Source organism: Dromiciops gliroides, chromosome 6 (assembly GCF_019393635.1).
Source record: "Dromiciops gliroides isolate mDroGli1 chromosome 6, mDroGli1.pri, whole genome shotgun sequence".
NCBI classification, from domain to species: Eukaryota; Metazoa; Chordata; class Mammalia; order Microbiotheria; family Microbiotheriidae; genus Dromiciops; species Dromiciops gliroides.
This window is the reverse complement of record NC_057866.1, coordinates 205166607-205187323: the sequence shown is the minus strand read 5'-3', so window position 1 is coordinate 205187323 and position 20717 is coordinate 205166607. Positions and strand designations below refer to the sequence as shown.

The window sequence follows — 20717 nt, the reverse complement described above, 5'->3', positions numbered from 1 at the left end:
GCTATGAATTATGTGCTTACTAGTATTATACCCTATGCTATGAATAATAATTAGATTTAATAATAAAAAGATCATGGAAGGTCTACTGTTTCCTTATTTTGTGTACAGTGCATAAAATGACTCTGTGGTTATAATTAAGTGATGTTTTAAGGGTATAAGTGGAAAGATGGGAAGTGAGTCCCAGGTGGAACGGTTTAATAAAGCAGAATTTTATTAACTCGTTCATTTTTTTTGGAAGAAGATAATGTAGTCACACTAAAACTTATAAAATGCTGATATTTTAAAGAAACAGAAAATGAACCATACAAATTATCTATTCTTTTAATTATTCGCAAATGTTCTTGAGATCTGATATTTAGTGATATTCATATAAGGCTATAGAAAGTTGGAAAAGGCATATCATTCTTCTACCAGCTTGTTCTTCTGGCAAAGAATCCGGACTTACCACCCTCAAATAAAATCTGATTCAGAAATGTTCAGGGATAAAAATTTTAAAATCAATTTTTAAAAATCTCAAAAATTAATGAGTTATTCTCTCCTTCCCAAACCTGCTCACTCCTGCCCCTCCCCTCCAAGTTCATCAATAATGGTTTGAACTATTGTCTCTTTAATAGGAGACAAGCTTTCCTACCTCTGTGAACCCTACACATTTTCTTCTCTGAACCTGGAATGGCCTATTTTTCTATTTCCACTTGTTGATATTCTGCCTATCTTTTAATTAATTTGAAAATACCAAACTACGTATCCCATATTCCATTAATCTTGCGTCAATCTCCCCAGTTAGGAGGGATCTCTTTCTCATATGATTTTACAGAATTTTATATTTTTTACTTATCATAAAATTTTTAAAAAGGCATGATTGAATATGGTAATTATTTTGAAACTCAATGATACCCCTTGAAATGCTACTTGCTTGCTTTCTCTCTCATTTTTTTCTTTCTTTCCTTCTTCCTCTTTTCTCCCTTATTTTTCTTTTCACAAAAAGAAAATCAATGGATGGGTTTGTCATGAAAGCAAATCTGTTAGAATGGTGAAAAGAAATCATTGATCTTAGAGTCAAGTGATGACAATTTAAAAATCCAAACTTCATTTCCTAAGTGACCCTGAGTAAGTCACTTAAGCTAAAATCTCAGTTTCCTCATCTGTAAAAAAGAAATAAAAAGTTTCCTTACTTACCTGATGTGACTGCTTTGGAAATGGTGCCTTATAAACCTTAAGGCACTAGATAACATGAGATATTATCATTCCAGATAAGTGGGCTAGGCTCACAGTATTAAGAGATATCAATGAAATGCAACAAAACTTATAAAATCTATATTTGCAAGGCAAAGCGAGGGTGTTGTGTGATAAGTGAACCAAAACATAGAAGTTCAATATTATAACATGACAAAAATGGGATTTAAATAATTATTATAGTCTAGGCCAGAATAACTGATATAGGCACCTTCACTAGAAATTTGGCAGAAATTCAAAATTAGAAATAATCTAAATCTTCAATTGTTTTACTGTAAATACTAAATATACTGACTAGAGAGAAATTTTTATCATTAATGCTTAATACTAAAAACATACTCATTGAATGAAAACTAGGAAGCTAAAAATGAAAGGTTTTTTACAAAGTAAGGTCCCTCTAGGAGTTGGATATGAATGGCCATTTGGGGCTTGAATTAATATTAGCTCACAGCTGGGAAGCTGTTATGACAAATGAGTGACAGGTGTTGGGGAAAAGTCTCAGTCCATTCTTCAATGTATAGAACTGTAAAAAGAGTGAGGAAACAGAGACCTTTTTCCTAATGTACCACATCTAGTGGCTACAGACACTGCCTGTAATTCTTCAGAAATGTAGAAATGAAGAAAATTAGCTAAAGCAGGATGCTACCAGATGGGATGTTGAAGTTACCTCTTTCTTGGCTTCACCCTGTTCCGCCAGTCTCCAAACCACCACTGAGAGCAATCTCAACAGCAGTGGTCTCTCCTGGCCCAGTGTCTCTGTCCTGCCTGATGTGATGTCTTCTCAAATAAGTATGCCTTTTGTGATCTTTACATGGGGAACGGTGTGTGCTACTTGTCCCAAGGACCATAATTCTTAGTTATATCTCTGCCTACCTACAAAGCAAAGTCCAGAGTTGTTAAACAGAATTCTAAGAAATGAAGATGATCTGTGGCAAAAGTAAAAAAAAAGTAGTAATAGAAGGCAGTGATGAGCCACTGAGCACCCAATATGAGCCAATTATTGTTATTAGTTGGAGAAACTTAAATATGAAACAAAAGTAAACCTGCAAGAGTGATGAAATAATACTCTAGAAAATCATCTGTTGCCAAAGATCATGTAGGCCCAAGCCACTAATTTCCTTTTTCTAACATATAATCCCTATAATCCCTCAATCGCAAACACCTATCTAATGGTAGCCATCTTTAGGTGGCAGGGGCAATGGAGGGAAGAAAAAAGAAAGGATAAAAGTGATATTGGGGCAGCTAGATGGCGCAGTAGATACAGCACCAGTGCTGGGTCCAGGAAGACTTGAGTTCAAATCCAGGCTCAGACACTTAACACTTACTAGCTGCATGACCCTGGGCAAGTCACTTAACCCCAATTGCCTCACACACACACAAAAAAGTGAGATTATAACTTCATTGGATATTTAAAAGAAATAGCAAGTTCTTTATAATAGATTTGCTGTTTTATATATAATCATCTTTTTTATTCTATTATGTTATAGAAATGCTTGTTTCATTTCATAAACTGAAAATAAAATCGATTATTTTTAAATTAATTAATTCATAGCAAGGCAATAACTGTTCAAGTATGGGTTTCTACTTTGCCCTCTCTGCACTGCCCTTTTCTTTTCAGTTTCAAGTCCCTGTGTTACTTGTCTCTTACATCAGTTATTTTCATTACCATTAGATGTTATTTTTTCTAGTGAAAGGAAAGCCTTATAGATCTTGATATACCTGAAACATATTTCATTTGGAATAAATATAGCCTACTGTAGTCAATTTTTTCATATATGCAATCAATATAATCGACTAGGATTCATTAACTAATTCAATAAAAATTAAAATGTGAAATATCCAATGTATATAAGCATTACATAACTGAGGCTGCCATAGACTTTAGATACCATCTTAGATATAATAGATTCCCCTTGTGATGATGGCTTTATGTCCTAAGACACAATGTAGAATTTCTATTAATTATGTATTTTTTCCCCTATTGAAGTCCTATAGTTATAAGTTTAAATGGTTATACCTACAGGTATATACCTTTAGAATGAACTCTCACAGGTCCTAGCAAGCATTAAAGATTTGAATTAGGGCACTATTTATCTCTTGTCTGGGGAGGAGCCTTGCTAGTGGGGTGGGATCTTCACGCATTTACACAAAGTATCTTTTTTAGCCACATAACTTTCAAAAAATCATCTGATTGGGGAAGCTAGGTGGTACAGTGGATAGAGCACTGGTCCTGGAGTCAGGAGGACCTGAGTTCAAATCTGGCCTCAGACACTTAACACTTATTAGCTGTGTGACCCTGGGCAAGTCACTCAACCCTCATTGCCCAGAAAAAATGAAAGAAAAATAATCTGATGAGTCATAAAGGGGATAATGACCTTTATCTATGAATTAGAATTCCCTAAAGGGAGAGGTTCTTTCATTTATGCCTTTAAGTATCTAGAATGTAGCATGGTGCCTGGCCCATATTAGGCATTTAACTAATATATGACTCTTGATGATACATTGAAAACAGTCCTCTATTTAACAACTGAGAACTTGGGTTCAAATCTAAATTTTGCTATTTATTAGCAGTGTGTCCTTAAATCCATTTCAGCTCAACTGGGTTTCCTTTCCTCTTCCTCAATGAACTTATTGTACTAGGTGGAGGTTCTAAATGCTAAATCTAGGATGCTATGATTGATTAATCCAGGGAAGGAATGTCAACACTGACAAGTTACAGATCCTTGAATGTAAAATTATGTAAGAATTCTGTGTCTCATCTATATGTAATGCAAAAAATACATGAAAGCAGGTACCATGTGTTATCTAAACTTCCTATCCTGCTCAATGCATGGTTCTATATGGCATGAATTTAATATACTTTTTTTTGGAATTCGATGTATTCAAAATATTGGCTAAAAATGGGAAAACACAATGGCTTTATAAAGGCAGATAATCAACCTTCTTTAAGTAAGAAAAAGCAATTTAACACTTATGGTAAAAAATACCATGAAATGCTGAGGGGCCAATAACTATGTCTGGGAAATATGTTTATTACAGAAGTTCTTCCCAATATATTACATGTTAAAATGTGGGAAGAGCTGACTAATTCTTTTTTAATCTCATGCTTGATCATGATGGTATGTGCTAGCAATTTCATTAGGTATTTCCTTAGCTGTCTCCTCAGAAGGGAGCTAGAAACTCCAGTTCTGTTTTGCTATGATTAGGGGAACTAGTTCACAATTTGAGCAATTGTTTTCCTAAACATCTACATTGAAATACATAACAATATATCCCTTTTTCATGTATGAAAGCAAAAAGCCATATAAAATGCATAAAATATGTAATTGTACAGAGCTTGTCTTTTTCTAATATAGAACAAGCTGAGTGAGTTTAAATGGTCTAAATAGTTATTACAGTCTGACTGTGATGTGTTCTTCCCTCTATACTTCCTAAGGAATTTCTTGTATTATAATAATGGTTTCTAGAGGGATAAATTGCATACACAGAACCAACTGCTGAAAACTGTAGGCGGCTCACACAGCGTGATGTAAATCACACCATGGGATACCATTTCTTTATAACGACATTGCCATTAAATTCCATGAGATGCAGCCTACCACAGTACCAGCAAAATCCACCCACATGCTTAAATAGATGTTGGGGGACTGGATTTCTTGAGAGTAGGTCATGGGATGAGAAGGCTTGGTCTGATTAACATCCGAGTCCACCATCTGATGGGCTTAGAGTGAATCAGAGGGAACTGACTGGTGGTTTCACAATGATGCATAATGGAGAGTGTTTGCTAGACAATCTAATATGACAATTGGGTGGGAGGGGGAAGGGGAAGAAAGAAGCAACTGTAAGGAATATGTGGGCCCTTCAAGTCATAGTCAGTTCCTTTTCTTCTGTCACTCCTACATGTTCCCCAGATAATGCTCTCATTAATGGGAAGACATAAAAGACAACATAGGGAAATGGGTGAAATCTTCTGAAAAGACCTATAATTCTGCTACTGAGGAAAAGACTTTTTGATTTCGGTTGTTAATCATGTAGGTTAAGCTTCTTATAGCACCTCTCCTACTTTAGCTCTTTCTATTTCTGTCTTTTTTATAAAGCAAAGCAACTGTTCTATAAGAACTATTCCAGGAATATGTTAGTTGATGCGAACCTTTCTCGTGGGGCATCTGGATAAGTATCACCCCTCCCTTTGGGAAAACCATAGCTGAGTCTTTTTTCCCCCGATAATTGTGACAACAATTCTACTAACAAGCAAAGAGAGATAAATAGTGCCATAAATATGTGGACATAGAAACATTAATTGGATTGATTCTTTGAGGCAGTTGCCTCTTGTCCTTAACAATGAATGGTAAAGAAAAAAAAAATCCCTTGTGATACCCTTTCATAGGAGGCTTGGGCAGAGATCTGACTCAAGCTGTTCATGGAAATCAAAAATTATATGATTTCGGGCAGCTAGGTGGCTCAGTGGATAAAGCACTGGCCCTGGATTCAGGAGAACCTGAGTTCAAATCTGACCTCAGACACTTGACACTTACTAGCTGTGTGACCCTGGGCAAGTCACTTAACCCTCATTGCCCTGCATAAAAAACAAAAAACAAAAAAAATGATATGATTTCTTTTCTACCTTCTTTTTAGCTGAACTCCAGAGGTAAGCACAATATGTAAATTAGCATGTATGGGGTGAGGATTCTCATTGGGACCTAAAATTATCCAATGTTCAGGGAATGAAACAATTTGCACTTTTTTGTAACAAAGTCCTTATGATTCCATATCCTTTCTTTATTATGCTCTAAAAGCTATTATTCCAAATGCAGAGAATTATACTCACCCTTAACCCTACTTTCTGACTAGTTAAGAATCGTGGAAAGATTGTTTTTTTTTTTTTGTCCAAATGGTCAGCAAATAATTTTACAAATAGTTTCTTTGCTGTACAAAAAAAGGATCCATTCTAGGTTTCCTTTATGTGCAATTAAAAGAGATTCTGATTTATAAAGTACTTATTTACATGCAAATTTATACAGATATGTCTACTGTGGAAAGGAAAATATTTTTACATATAATTAATTTATTTGCCGTTTTGACATAAATAATGGACATATAGAGAACTGAGATAAGAGGTTTAATTTCCTGACTTTATATCACAAAACAAATCAATAATTAGAGTCCAAACTTGGAAATCAGGATTCCAAATTTTCATATTCCATTTACAGTATCCAAATTGACTCATTAAGTGTAACTTTTTGTAAATTTCCATCAGTTCTGTTGCTTTCTTATGTGAAGAACACTAACAAGAGAGTATCACTGGTATTGTTTTATTTTTATTTTAGACTTTTAATTTTTTTTCCTCTAACTGAACATTTTTATTTTGCAGAATGATTGTATTCATTATAAATGCATCTGTTTTATCACATATAGAATGTTTACAGTGACTGGCAAGTGAAAAATCAATGGAAATGGCAAGAACTCCAGTAAGCCAATTTCTGATGAATTATGTCCTTAAATATATACCCTGTATGCGGGACAAAAATGTATTGATTACTGGCAACTGTTTCTGTAATGCCAATAACATGCTGCTCTCTTGGACTTCCCCTGAAGCAACAGGGTTTAATCAACATGGTCCAAAATAATAAATTGACTACCAAGTAGGAGGTTGAAAGATGAAACTGACTAAAACTTATAAAATAAATAACCATTTAAAACTCAAGGAAAACATATATTCATAGGCAACTTTTGCTGGGCAGCTTTTTGCTTGTATCTTTGATGATGAATTGCATACCAGAGAGATTACTTGACAAAGTTTACGCAATTTACAGCACCCATTGACATTTGCCTTTCAATATTCTACTGAATATGAAGACATTTTTAAATTAATACATTGCATTCTAAAATGCCACTTTTGTGATGTAAGAAGCCTTTCTGTTAAGAAGAAGAAAAAAATATATATATATAGTATATAGCTTCAGGGAGCTCTCAATATCAACTTCAATGTCCTTTTTGTTGTTGTTGATGTTGTGTCTCACTTTATTCCCAATTAAGGTATCTAGAAAGACTGACACTTTGAAAAGCTTTCTTTGATGTGAACATCTACCAAATCTGAAGATGTGGTGCTATTTCAAGAAAAAGAATTACCCTGCTGCACTCTCATAGTAGTGAGAAATTACTCCAACAAGAGAAGTGAACTATGTGGAGCCTGATTCCTTGTCACATTGTAAGAAATGAGTTCTATTGACATTTCTTTTCTTTTCTTTTTTAAAGTTGAACTGGATAGAGAATAGTGTCTTTTAGCTAAGCCCTTTGAAACTTCTCTACAAAATTTTGCTGTCTACTATTTTGTTTGAAATTCATGAGCTTTCCTGAGTACATTTACTGCAAGGAAATGGGTTTTTTTTTAATTTTAAATGTAATGTATTAATCCGATTTTAAAATAGCATCTAGGACAGAGTCCTATCATAGTTTTCCAAAGACCTTCTTCCAAGCTAATATCCACCCAATTATCCACTCTCTAGACAAGTTAAAAATTTACCTGTATCCTTTGTGATTGTGTCCAGTGACCTTAAACTCAAATATAGCTTACTCAATACTACATAAGGATCCTTATGGTCACATATTGACTTATAAAACACATATTAACATTATTGATGTTTTATTGCATTTTATTTGTTTTCTTCAATATTTCCCAATTATTGTATATTTAACACCTTCGATCTAGCATATATGTATGTATGTATATAATACACATATACATATCTATTTCTCTGTATATGTCTATGTATACAGATGTATGTATACATGTGTGTATACACATATGCACAAGTATACATATACTTACGTGTATACATATACATGTACATATACATGTGCATGTACATATACATGTGCATATTTGTATCCATATACATTCTTGGTGAGAGATTTTATCCAATGTCTTGCTAAAATCAACATATCAGCATATGTCTATAACATGACAACATCAGAGATTTAGACCTGATAACACCCTTAGAGAATATTAATGAAGTGAGGTATATGTAGAGATTAAATGATTTGCCCATGGTCACATAGTGACTGAGATGGGTTTACATACTGTTTCTCTAATGCCTACCCCCTTTGACCTATCATCCTATTCGCTTTATAAAGATAAAGAAATTTGATTAGTTGGTGAGATTTGGTCTTAATACTCTATCCTAGCTGGTTTCTAGTCTTATTTTGACAATCATTATATTACTAGTAGTAGTAATAATGACAACAATAATGACAATTGATTTTAGAATGCTGCTGAGGACTGTACTAATTTGTTATTTAAATGATATATTCTATTACTTATATCAAATCATAATAATCAATATCAGGGAAACATTTTTACAAAGCACCATACTAGACATTATAGAGAATACTACAGGAATAGGAGCTACTTTGGGGGAAAGTTAAGTTGAGTTTTAGCCATCGTGAAGTAACAAAAAAGAGGGCTGCCCTTGGATCTGATTATCAGTGCTATTGTTCTACTACTTACTATTTGATAATAGGAAGTCACTTGACCTCTATCAACTTCAGTTTCCTAATCTGTGTAATGGGAATAACAATATTTATGCCTTACAAAGTTATTGTTATTAAAGTGATTTGCAAAATACAAAAGCACTGTATAGATGTGATATATCATTGTTATTAGCATGACTCTGAGTTTAGAGTATCTGAAAAAAATCAAATGAGATCATGCATTTGAAATAACACTGTGAGCAAATGACTTTACATCTGTACTTTAATTCTTTTCTGTTACAAGCAAATTGTTCTTAAGGGGCTAGGTGATTACAAATGATATGCCTAACTGAAAAACAGGATCAAATACCAAACTACACATTCCCCACTCATGTTCCAAAAAGTCTAGATCTCCCAATGCCAATATGTTATTAAAAAGTATTATTCTTCCAATTGTTCACATGTAACTCACAAATAATGATGTGAGGAATTTGGAAATTTAGGCAACCATTTAGAGCTTAAAAAAATGAGACATCTGGAAATGAAAATTAATAAAGCATTATAAAATATACCTACTTAGTCTGAGGGAAAATGAAGACTGAGTTATAACTGGGAAACTATTTTTATGCAGATAAAAGATTAGCTAATATCTGATGGAAATCAGATAACCTCCATCTTCCCAGTGGGCAGAATTAAGAAAAATGACCTTAAAGCCTAAGTTAAAATTTCTACAAAACATATGACAAAGTTTTCTCTTATTTTACATCTGGACAAGATGGAGAGATTTGGAATGATAACAGTAGTTAGGTGAGTTCTTAAGTGGTAAAATGATTAACCCGAAGAGTAGACATTAATAGAGTCATATCAAAATAGACTGAAGTAAAGTGGCCCAGGCACCTTTTCTCTGTCCTATGCTATTCAACATTTTTATCAATTATTTGAATACAGGCATGCATTATAAGTAAATCAAATTGCAGATGGAATAAAGCTCAGAGACAGCATTAATAAGCTGTATGACAGAATCAGGATTCCCAAATATCCCAACAGGCTATACCACTGTACCATACACAACATGATTTAAGTTACTAAAGATTAATACAAAGTTCCACACTTGAGTTCCAAAAATCAACTTCACAAGTGCAGTATGCAGGATATACAGGTAGACAAAAGATTATAGAAAAAAAAGAGCTTTAATGATATGAACAGGCAGTTTACATACAAAGAAATCAAAGCTTTCTATAATCATATGAAAAAAATGCTCTTGATCAGAGAAATGCATATTCAAACAACTCTGAGGTATCATCTCACACCTATCAGAGTGGCTAATATAACAAAAAAGGAAAATATTGGATGCTAGAGGGGATGTGGAAAAACTGGGATGCTTATCCACTGTTGGTGGAGTTGTGAAAAAACCAACCATTCTAGAGAGCAATTGGGAACTTTGCCCAAAGGGCTATAGAATGGTGCATACCCTTTGATCCAGCAATACAACTGCTAGGTTTATATTCCAGAGTCATTCTCCAAAAAGAGAAAAAACACCTATTTATACAAAGATATTTATAGCAGCCATTTTTGTGGTGGCTGAGAATTGGAAATCAAAGGATTGTCCGTCAATTGGGGAATGACTAAACAAACTGTGGTATATGATGGTGATGGAATATTATTGTGCTATAAGAAATGACAAGCAGTACGACTTCAGAAAGACCTGGAAAGACATGTATGAAATGATGTATAGTGAAGTGAGCAGAACCAAGAGAACATTACACACAGAGATAGCAATATTGTTTGATGAAGAACTGTGAACAACTTGACTATTCTCAACAATACAATGATCCAAGACAATCTCAAAAGACAAGTGATGAAATATACTATCCAACAGACTGAAGCATACTATTTTTTCACTTTTTTCATTTTTTTCCCCTTTTAATCAAGTTTTCTTGTACAAAATGGCAAATATGGTAATGTTTTACATAATTATACATGTATAATCCATATCTGATTGTTTGCCACCTCAGGAAGAAGGTAGGGGAGGGTGAAAAGGAGGAATAAAAATTGGAACCCAAAACTATAAATAAAAATGTTTATTACATTAAAAAATGCTTATTATATGGTTTTTAGAAATTGTGAAATGTTGATGGAATCAACATCTTGTGGTCTTCCAGGTTGATAATTTCAGTCTTCCTTGATACTTCCCTGTTTCCCAGGGACTGTATCCAATCATGTCTTGCCCATCTTGTTGGTTCTAAACAATTCTTGTAACTGTCCCTCTCTATTCCCTCAGCCATTCCCCTCATTCATGCTTTCATCTTGTTTCACTTATTCTATTACATGAACATTCTAATTCTTTCATGTCTTCTCTTCTCCAGCTGAATCTCCACCCAGTTGCCTAAAGTTGATTATGTTTCCCCTGATCAAATATCTTCAGTGGTTCCTCACTGTGTATAAGATGAAACAGAAATTCCTCAAACTTTTTCTTCTTAATGTTCTTTACAAATGAGCTCCCATTTACTTTACTGGACTTCTTTCACATTGCTCACATTTATACATTCAGTGTTCTAGCCAAAGGGGATTACTAGTCGTTCCCTGAACTATACATGCCAAATGGCTTCCCCAAAGCTTTGACCTGACTATTCCCCCATGCCTGAAATGTAATTGCCCTCCCCTCCATCTGTCAAAATTTCTAGTATCCTTTAAGGTTCAACTCAGATGTAGACTCTTACAGGAAGTCTCCTTTGAAATCCCCATTTGTTAGTTCTTTCTTACTCTTCCAGGTTTATTTACTAATCTCTGAATATTCTGTATCCCTCCAGCAAAAATTAAGCTCTTTAAGGAGAGGGGCTATTTGAAGTTTTCTTTCTGTTACTAGTCCCTACCATTGTGATCTGTACTTTAAAACATTTGTTGGATTTAACTGAATGTGCAACATGGAAGCCAAAATAGATAATGCATTCTTAGGCAATCTTGAGAGGGTCATATAGACCATAAGAAGGTTGACAAGAATTGTTTTATTTGAGTTGGTCAGACCACATCTGGAGCATTGGGTTCAATTCTAGGCACCACATTTAGGGAAGTATAAACAGAGGAGAGCAACCTAGATGGTAGGGGGATTGGATCCTATATCATATGAGGAGGTGAAGGTACTAGGAAAAAAAGCTTAGCGAGAATATGATAGCAAAATTCAAGTATTTAGAGGGTGTCTGGAATGCACTGTTCTTCCCCCCTTACATCTGGGGTCATCATCCTTTCCCTCTACAACCAGGAGTTCTCTTAATGATTCACTCCTTTACTCCCTATAACCTCTAGGATCAACATAAAATCCTCATCTGTAAAATGGGAGTAATAATAGTATGTACCTTACACATTTGTTTTGAGGATCAAATGAAATTATGTGAAGCGCTTTGCAAACCTCAAAGTATATGGATGCTAATTTTAGTATAACTAATTATCGCCATCATCGTCATCATTATTATTGCTGTTGTCAGTGAGGGAATTCATAGAAATTGTCATTTTTCTTTTAGACTTTGAAAGCAGGGAAGGGTATCACCAATGGAGAAGGAGTGGGGATGGGTTCAGTGGAAAAAGACTATCTGGGCATAGGGAACAGCTTTTAAAAAGGTGATGACTTTGGAGAAGGAAGGACCAGGTCAAAGGACAGCGAATAGTCCTATTTGTCTGAACATGGGGTTCCTTAGAGGAAGGAATATTAAAACAAGATAGGAAACATAAATTGAGGACATGTGTTGCAGGACCTTGAATGAAAGCTAAGCAATTTTTATTTCATTCTATAGGTAATGCATAGCCACTAAATTCTTTTAATTTAGAGAATGAAGGAATCAGAATGATGAATTATAGGAAGATTATTTGAGCCATAAAGTGGACAGATTATACATAGGAGAAATTCTAGTATATTCTCTACCTTGTTGCCATCTTACCATCTCTCTTCACAAACAGTCTATCAACCAGGTGCCCAAGTCATTTTGGGAATAAAGAGTCATCAGCCCCTGCAGCTTCTGACATATGGGCAATTAAAAAGCTTCAGGCTGATTTTACTCAGTGCTTAGAAGCATCTGCATTTATGAACTTGCAACACCTTTGATGAAAAGCCCCTTCCTATTCCCTTCATCAGGGAGATTTGAATCCTCCAAAGGTATTCATATTTTAATAGGGAAATAAAGTCTTAAGTCAAAGGAATGAATCTCTAATGGCACACCGCCATCCCTCAATTATAAGTCAAAAAGCTAATGGGAGAAGATTTACTAGTGATCAACTTATCAAATCCCAGAATTTTAATAGCCCCCCATTGGTAAAGACAGCCTTATCTTTAAAAAGATCATATCCAGTGTTACACTATTGCTCTTTTCTATTCAATAACTTTTAAAATGAGGGATAAAAAGCATTCTCCTGATCCTTATCACTGAATTCTAACCAACATGTAGCAAATATCAGAATCTTTGAACTATGAACTCCTTTCCTCACCTCAGCAACACTGCGTGTTTAAGGAAATGTTGATGACAGAACTATATTAAAGCTAGAGGTGAAGATCCAAGAGATGGATATAATTTGATATTGCCTGCTATTGCTCTGATAGAGAAAATGGCTAAAAGCTGCTTTTGAATTTAAGGAACTGGTGAAGAATGAGAGAAGCTGTTAGGTCTTAAGTAAGTCAGGTCCCCCAGCTTGGAAATCCAGATACCCAGACAGGACAAACTGTGCTGAATTGCAATACGCCTCTTCTCACTGAAGCAAATTGCCATGATCCAGAAGACAATAAAATCATTAGGGGGAAAAGGGAACAGATGCTCTTTTCTTTTGAAAATCCTTCAGTCCCTAGAAAGAAGAATGTATCCCTTCAAGAGCTGTTTTCTTACCAGTGAAGAGTGCTAGAAAATTACTCCCAAAGTCTCTCCTGTGAATGATATTCAGCAAATTCACTGGATCAGGGAACCTATCCTAAAGAATAGAATCCATTGTGCCATGTAGATGATGATGTTTATAAAAATAGTTTGTTTTTATGAATAAATGTTGCTATGGTATAAGTGGGACCTGTTTTGAATGCCAATAGAAGTTCAAAAGGTTTGAAGGATGTCATAGCTGAGCAATCTTAGAGTTTTACATGAATATGTTTCTTCATTGATATATCATGTACTATGGAAATGTGATGACCAAAACATCACTCAAATGCAAGCTTTCTAATGCATATGAATTAGTTTACTGATGAAAATATGATTTATAAAATGTGCATGCCAATTTGAAACTACATTGCTTTTTTTTGGGGGGGGGCAATGGGGGTTAAGTGACTTGCCCAGGGTCACGCAGCTAGTAAGTGTTAAGTGTCTGAGGCCGGATTTGAACTCAGGTACTCCTGAATCCAGGGCCGGTGATTTAACCACTGCGCCATCTAGCTGCCCCCCCTACATTGCTTTTTGCAAACATATTACTTTTTATTTTGTTAAAATCATTTTGCTCTAAGAAGATCATGAGTGAACATCATCTCTACATTTGGTATCCAGATTTGACCATTTCTACAAATATATTGCAGTCGATTGTAGAAATGTATTGAAGAGCTTGATGGTTTCATTGAAATACTAAGCATAAGTTTTGTCTTCAGTAATTATTTCCAAGAGGTGGTATGCCAAAATGGATAGAAACCCATCCTGGCAGTGTGAATGACCTGGGTTTTAAGTTTTAAGTCTGTCACATACTGACTCTGTAACCCTGGTCAAATCCCTTAACTTCTCAGTGCCCCTAAGTGAGGCCATAAGATTATAAACTGCAGAGAAGGTGACAATCTCCCTTGGTAGAAAGTCTTCCTTAGGGGCAGCTAGGTGGTGCAGTGGATAGAGCACCGGCCCTGGATTCAGGAGGACTTGAGTTCAAATCTGACCTCAGACACCTAACACTTACTAGCTGTGGACCCTGGGCAAGTCATTTAACCCCAATTGCCTCACCAAAAACAAAGAAAAAAAAAGAAAAAGAAAAAAAAGAAAGTCTTCCTTTATTGTTGCTCCCTGTACCAGTGCAATCTCAGACCTGAACCGGAAACAAAGGAAGAGTATAATTTCCCATTCCACTTCTGCTTCCTGCTTCAACATACTTTTTCCAGTATTATTTCCCATCTATCCTTATGTTCCATTTCTTGAATATTTGCATCTTCACATTAATTTATCACATGATAGTCTTATTTCATGATGACTGACTGACATTTCCTATATAGCAAAATATTTCACAATGAGCACGGGACAAGGGTAGGTGGATGGTTTGAATCGAATCATCCTTACCACTAGGGAAACAAATCAGTGTCTGGCCTACTGTCAATAGATGGAGAACATTATCTGGGTTTGCCAAAAATCTCACAGCCTTGACATTCTACTAGAGGGCATTTATTAATAAGGCTTTGGGAGGTGACAGTTGTCAAAGTCACAGATTCGCATATAAAGGTACGGCATAGAACTTTATATCTGTACTCAATGCCTACAAAATTTATGTAACATACATCATATCTATATGTATATACATATATATGCACACACATTTAAAACACTACCGTTTCTTTCAAATATCACCTATGACACTTAGTCATTCTAGAAAATGACTTTTCTCAATCCCTGCCTGAAACATATGTTTAAATTAATTCTCACTGATTATAGTAATACGCATTTAAGAAGTAGAGTCCTAGCATAATTTGTGGCATAGCAAATGAAAGAATAAATTATCTTTTTTCTACTTATGATTATGGCATCATAAATGATTCTTGAAATTATAATCATAGCCAGATACAGAAGTGTCTAAGCATCACAACAAGAAAAGCCATTGGTGACTTCAACGAAGCAACTTGTTAATGAAAAAGGTTTTCATACATCTTAAAGATCACAATGCCAAAAAAGTCAATGATACCAACAAAAACTGGACACCTATTTTGCTCTGAAATAAGTATGCTTCTTGAATAGATGGATAGGATATGCTCATTAAAGCAGCAAATAGCCTTAATTTCTATTTAATGATCTCACTAGCATGCAACAGATTTTTCACTCATACAGTCCACTAAATGCTTGTTATAGATTTTTCTGGGCACATTTATCATTTCTGCTTTATGAACCAAAGCTGTTTTAGTTTCCCCACCTATTCTATATATCATTCTCAGAAATTATTCTTGGTTCACAATTGACTCTGAAGGCATTTAGCAGCAGGACAAAATACTATGTGTACTGAACGTTTCCAACTAATTTTTTTCAAATGTCATTATAAAATAACTTTTTAAATTCTAAGGAGGAATCACACTTTTTTTTCCATATAGATATAGACACATCCTATTGATTTGCATAAGTATTATAGCTAGAGTCAAGGTGGTATGGATGGAGGAAAGAGGGAAAAAGTTATTTGCTATAATATTCTACGAAATTTGCAAATGAGGAAATAGCAGCATTCAAATAAAAAAGAAAATCAAAAATGAAATTCCTTGGGAGCCAATGTTGTCATAGCACCCACTGAGCTACTCACCAGAGCTAATAGGGCAGTTGGGGAAGTTCTCTGCAGACTCTAAGCAAAGCTGGTGTGCTGTAACTAGGCAGGGAGGTCTACCAAATCTTAATGGTTGATCTTGACAGATGATAGATAGCCCACAATGACATACAGCTTTTTTCTTCAAAAATGGTTCTTGACCTGTGAAGAGAATGATGTATATTATGTAGTAACTGAGCCACAGAGTTTCTACAGAAGTAAACTACACATCTTTCATTTCCTTTATACTTGTCAGTCATCCAGTAGATAGGATGTATATTATAGGCATACTTTAAGAAGCAGAGTAGCCTAGTAGAAAGAGTACAAGATTTGGTGTCAACATATCTTCACCTTTGCCATGTGCTTCCTATGTGACTTAGGGTAAGTTATTTTACTTCTCTGGCCCTCAGTTTCCTCCTTAATCACATACAAAAATAATTTTTAAATGCTTTGATGTGACCCTGTAGTGCTTTGGACCAACAAAACACTGGGGAGGAATGAAGCCATATATTCCAATGTGTCTAGTGAAATCCTACCTACAACAAACATTTGTCCCATATAGAGAGAGCTAAGAAATGTTATAAAATTTGTTTAGTAGCACGTGACCCCATGATACTTTCATTCTCTCATTGATAACAGAGTGAGCAATGTCAGCACAACCTTTGGGAAGCTGGCAGGGTATGGTGCCAATAGGGCATGAAACTTCAAGCCAAACAGAAGATAGTATCAAATTTTGCATGGGACCATAAAATTTCGACTATCACTGAGAAAATCAGTTTTTTCAACCATTTTTAAAATGTGTTTTATTGAAGTCCTCCACAAACCAAGAATATCACATTTCAAGAAAAGATTCCAGAAATGAAGCCTTGCTTAATAGCATCAGCATAAAAGCAATGGTTGTTCTTATACCACCCCGCAGTTCCAAAAAAAAAAAAAATCATGAGGGCAGAATATACAAGCAGATGTCATATAGTAAAATAAAGCACAGAAGTGTGCTATCATATGCAGAAATAAAAGTCAACTAGAGTCACTGTCAAGGTCTAGGGAGAATGGAGCATTGGGTGGCATGAAGATAGATACAGGTGAGGGAGGTACATCACACTCATCAGGGGTGTAATGTGGAGAAATGAATGGAGCAAAGGAGCTGGAGTGCCCCAATACCCTTTATTGAGGTCATTGGCTTACATATCTAGAGCTACAAAGGACCTTAGAGGGTGTCCAACCTTAGCCCCTCACTTTTCAGAAGGGAAACCAAGATATAAAAGAAATGAAGAAGAGTATTTCTGACTACCCAGCATGCCATGCTTAGAGGTCATCTCTTCCAACCCTTATCTTACAGATGTGAAAATCCAGGGTTGGGGAGATTAGTTGACTTACATAGGGGTCACACAAGTAATAGGTAAATTTGAACTCAGGTCATGTGACATCCTATTCAGCACTGATTCTACTGCTTTGCTCTACCTCCCTTATTTAGGTGATCAACATGATGGGAAGGGGATTTGATGTGACAGTTCCATGTGTGGTAGTAAGAAAGGGTAGTGAGAACAAATGGAGTGAGTGAAGATTAGATACTAATTGGGACTGAAAGGAATGATCGAGTTGTCACCTCCTCAATGATTGCTCATGGGTTTTTATTCCCCATGATACATGGAATGTATCCATGGCTAACTGTGTTGGAGCAGGGTCTCATGGCTTATAATGCTCCAAAATCGACATCCATATAACATGTAGGAGATGAGAAACAAGCAATGATTACAGTTGTGATGAAATGTAGTCTTTAGGTGCTTGACTCCTACCCACAATCTCTCTTTCTTCTTCTATCCTCCTCCACAATACACTTTCTGATTGTCTATGTGTGGTGGGGGGTTGGGGGGGGGGTAGGTGGTCGTCAGTGGATATAGGTGACAAAGACCGGAAGAAATTCTAAGATGTCACTGTGAGATCAAAGAAAAATCACTGTGGGAATGAAAAATTAAGAAGAGGCATGTTCTATTTCAAAGGTGTCATGGGGGCTGACTGTGAGATAAAGAGACAGAGTACCAAATTTGTACCAAAGAATAGTAATCCAGCATGGTCAAATACACTTAGATGGATATTTATGACTGTTACTAATGTGACCCTGGAATGATTTCACCAAGTACATAGATGCTAATATGCATTTCCTTCCTTCATTCTTCCCTTCTTCCCTTTCTTCCTTCCTTTTCTCTGTCTTCCCTTCATTATTTTTGCCAGGGGAAAGAATGAGAATGATCTTTGAATGAAAATAACCTGGGATTAATTCCCGTTTCTGATACACACTAGCTATGTGACCCTAGGCAAGTCACCTAACTAGTAAATCTTCCAAGATTCTCACTAAAGTCATAGAACGCAGAGTATTGGTGAACTCACAACTCTCTAAACAATGAAATCACAATTCTAGTATGGGGTGGCAGATGGATTGTTCTCAGGCATTTGTAGATACAAAGACAAAAATGAAATAGCCCTTGATTAAAGGACTAATTCATTGCTGTTTCTGTGTCCTCAGTAACTGGCAAATAATAGATATTAAATAAATGCCTGTTGAATGAATGCCTTAAACAAAGAGAAACAATGGCCTCAGTTTGTCAAACAGTAACTTGAGATTGGGGAATTTTGCCAACATGACATTTACAAACCACACTGCTGGAAGGAAGCTAGGAAATTCCTCTAATACAAACCTCTTGTTTTTACCGATGAGGAAGGGGAAACTCCAAAGAGGTTCAGTGCCCTTTCCCAAAACATAAAGATGATTTGTGGTAGAACTATGTAAAAAGACCTAAAGTCTTCACCTTCCTGGTCCACCATTCTTTTTATTTTTGTTTGTTTTTTTGTGGGGCAATGAGGATTAAGTGACTTGCCCAGGGTCACACAGCTAGTAAGTGTCAAGTGTCTGAGGCCAGATTTGAACTCAGGTCCTCCTGAATCCAGGGCCAGTGCTCTATCCACTGTGCCACCTAGCTGCCCCCCACCATTCTTTTTCTATCAATCACTCAATATAATACTATAATGTGCAGCCCTTGGTGATGTTCCAGTTAGATATGCCCCTTGAATTATGTTTCTATTTGTAAGGAGAGATTTGTCTTTTATCTGCACTCCCTTGCTAGCTATTCCCTTGAGACATGCACTAGCAACCCCAAGGCATGAATTAATGGAGACAGTGGTCACACATAAAAAAGTCATTACACATTGTTTAGGGGGATTGGTAGATTAGTGAATTTCCTTCTCTCTGCCTCTGCTGCTGTTCTAATTGTGGCCAAAATGAGCTTATTTAGAAAGGACAGAAAGATGAAGCTAATAAGAAGGATCCAGTTGAAAGAAGGACTTCAGTGGCCAATAATGTGGTTAAGGTCAGGGGTCATTTGACCTTGCATGCTCCAGTATGCTTACAGTGGTTTAGGCATATTTCTGATCTTTACACTCGTATTTTGGATTAGGTGAGCAACACCTTCTAAAAGTCCATACCTGAAGTGGGTAAAGTCAAGGGACTTCCTCTGAACCTAGACTTCAGTAGTCCTAAAATAATCAATTCTAGGATGCCCAAGTATGTAAGTCCATACAAGAAGAATTTTAGGAGATTTTTATCTAATTAAAACCTGGGTTACTATTTTCTTTTTCCTCCACTGGAGGATAAAGGTTCAGAGAGAAGGAAGGGAATAAGCATTTACATAGGACCTATTCTGTGTTAAGTGCTTTGTGAATATTATCTAATTTGATTTTCACAACAGCCCTGCGAGGGATGTACTGTTGTTTTTCCTATTTTATAGTGGAGGAAACTGAGGTAAACACAAGTTAAGTGATTTGTACAAAGTTACACAGGTAGTATGCATCTAAGTCTGGATATGAACTCACATCTTCTTGACTTTAGACCCAGGGTTCTGTTCACTGCACCACCTAGCTGCCCTTGTGATTTTCTAAAGGATTAATAAAATGTTTTTGTTCAACTTCAGAGTAGGTAACACAAAACAGCACAGTAAAGTAAAGAGGCAGAAGACCTAAGTTCTAGATCTGCCACCTATTGCCTGTGTGACAATGGGTAAGCCCAATGAACATCTGTGGGCCTCAACTTTTTCATTTATAAGATGAAGAAATTGATCTAGATGATTTCAAAAGCCACATCCCAAATTCTAAAGATCTATGATTCTATGATTAAGATCCTCTAGACCAAGAGCAACAGACCTCCCATAAAACATCTCATTTGGAGTGGGATTTAAGAACTTACTACGAGCTGTTTTGTAGGTCCAAGAGTAAAGTCCTCAAGAGCCTTATAACTCAGCATGCTTTCAACTGAGTTCTGACCAGCATGTCGGGCTTGCCAGATGGCCATGCATATTTTATCAAAGCTAACATTTTGAAGAATATTGGACATTTTAAGGATGTAACCAAGCCCAGTGAGTATTGTATTGTTTCCTGAGGGGGTTGTGAAGGTAAAGAGGAGGTATTAAACTGTCTGTAACCAACAATTCAGCTTCTAATTAGATGCAATTGAAAATGGTGCTTTA

At 35.8% G+C, this 20717-nt stretch overlaps 1 protein-coding gene across 1 annotated transcript in view; it reads right to left on the bottom strand.

Annotated features, from left to right (window-relative positions):
- TENM3 (teneurin transmembrane protein 3) overlaps window positions 1–16362 on the bottom strand; it is a 1675137-nt gene extending 1658775 nt beyond the window's left edge. The window contains exon 1 of the mRNA XM_043970124.1: window positions 16201–16362. The gene's annotated coding sequence lies outside the window, so the exon portion shown is untranslated. The remainder of the gene's footprint in view (window positions 1–16200) is intronic.
- Between the last annotated feature and the right edge of the window lie 4355 nt (window positions 16363–20717).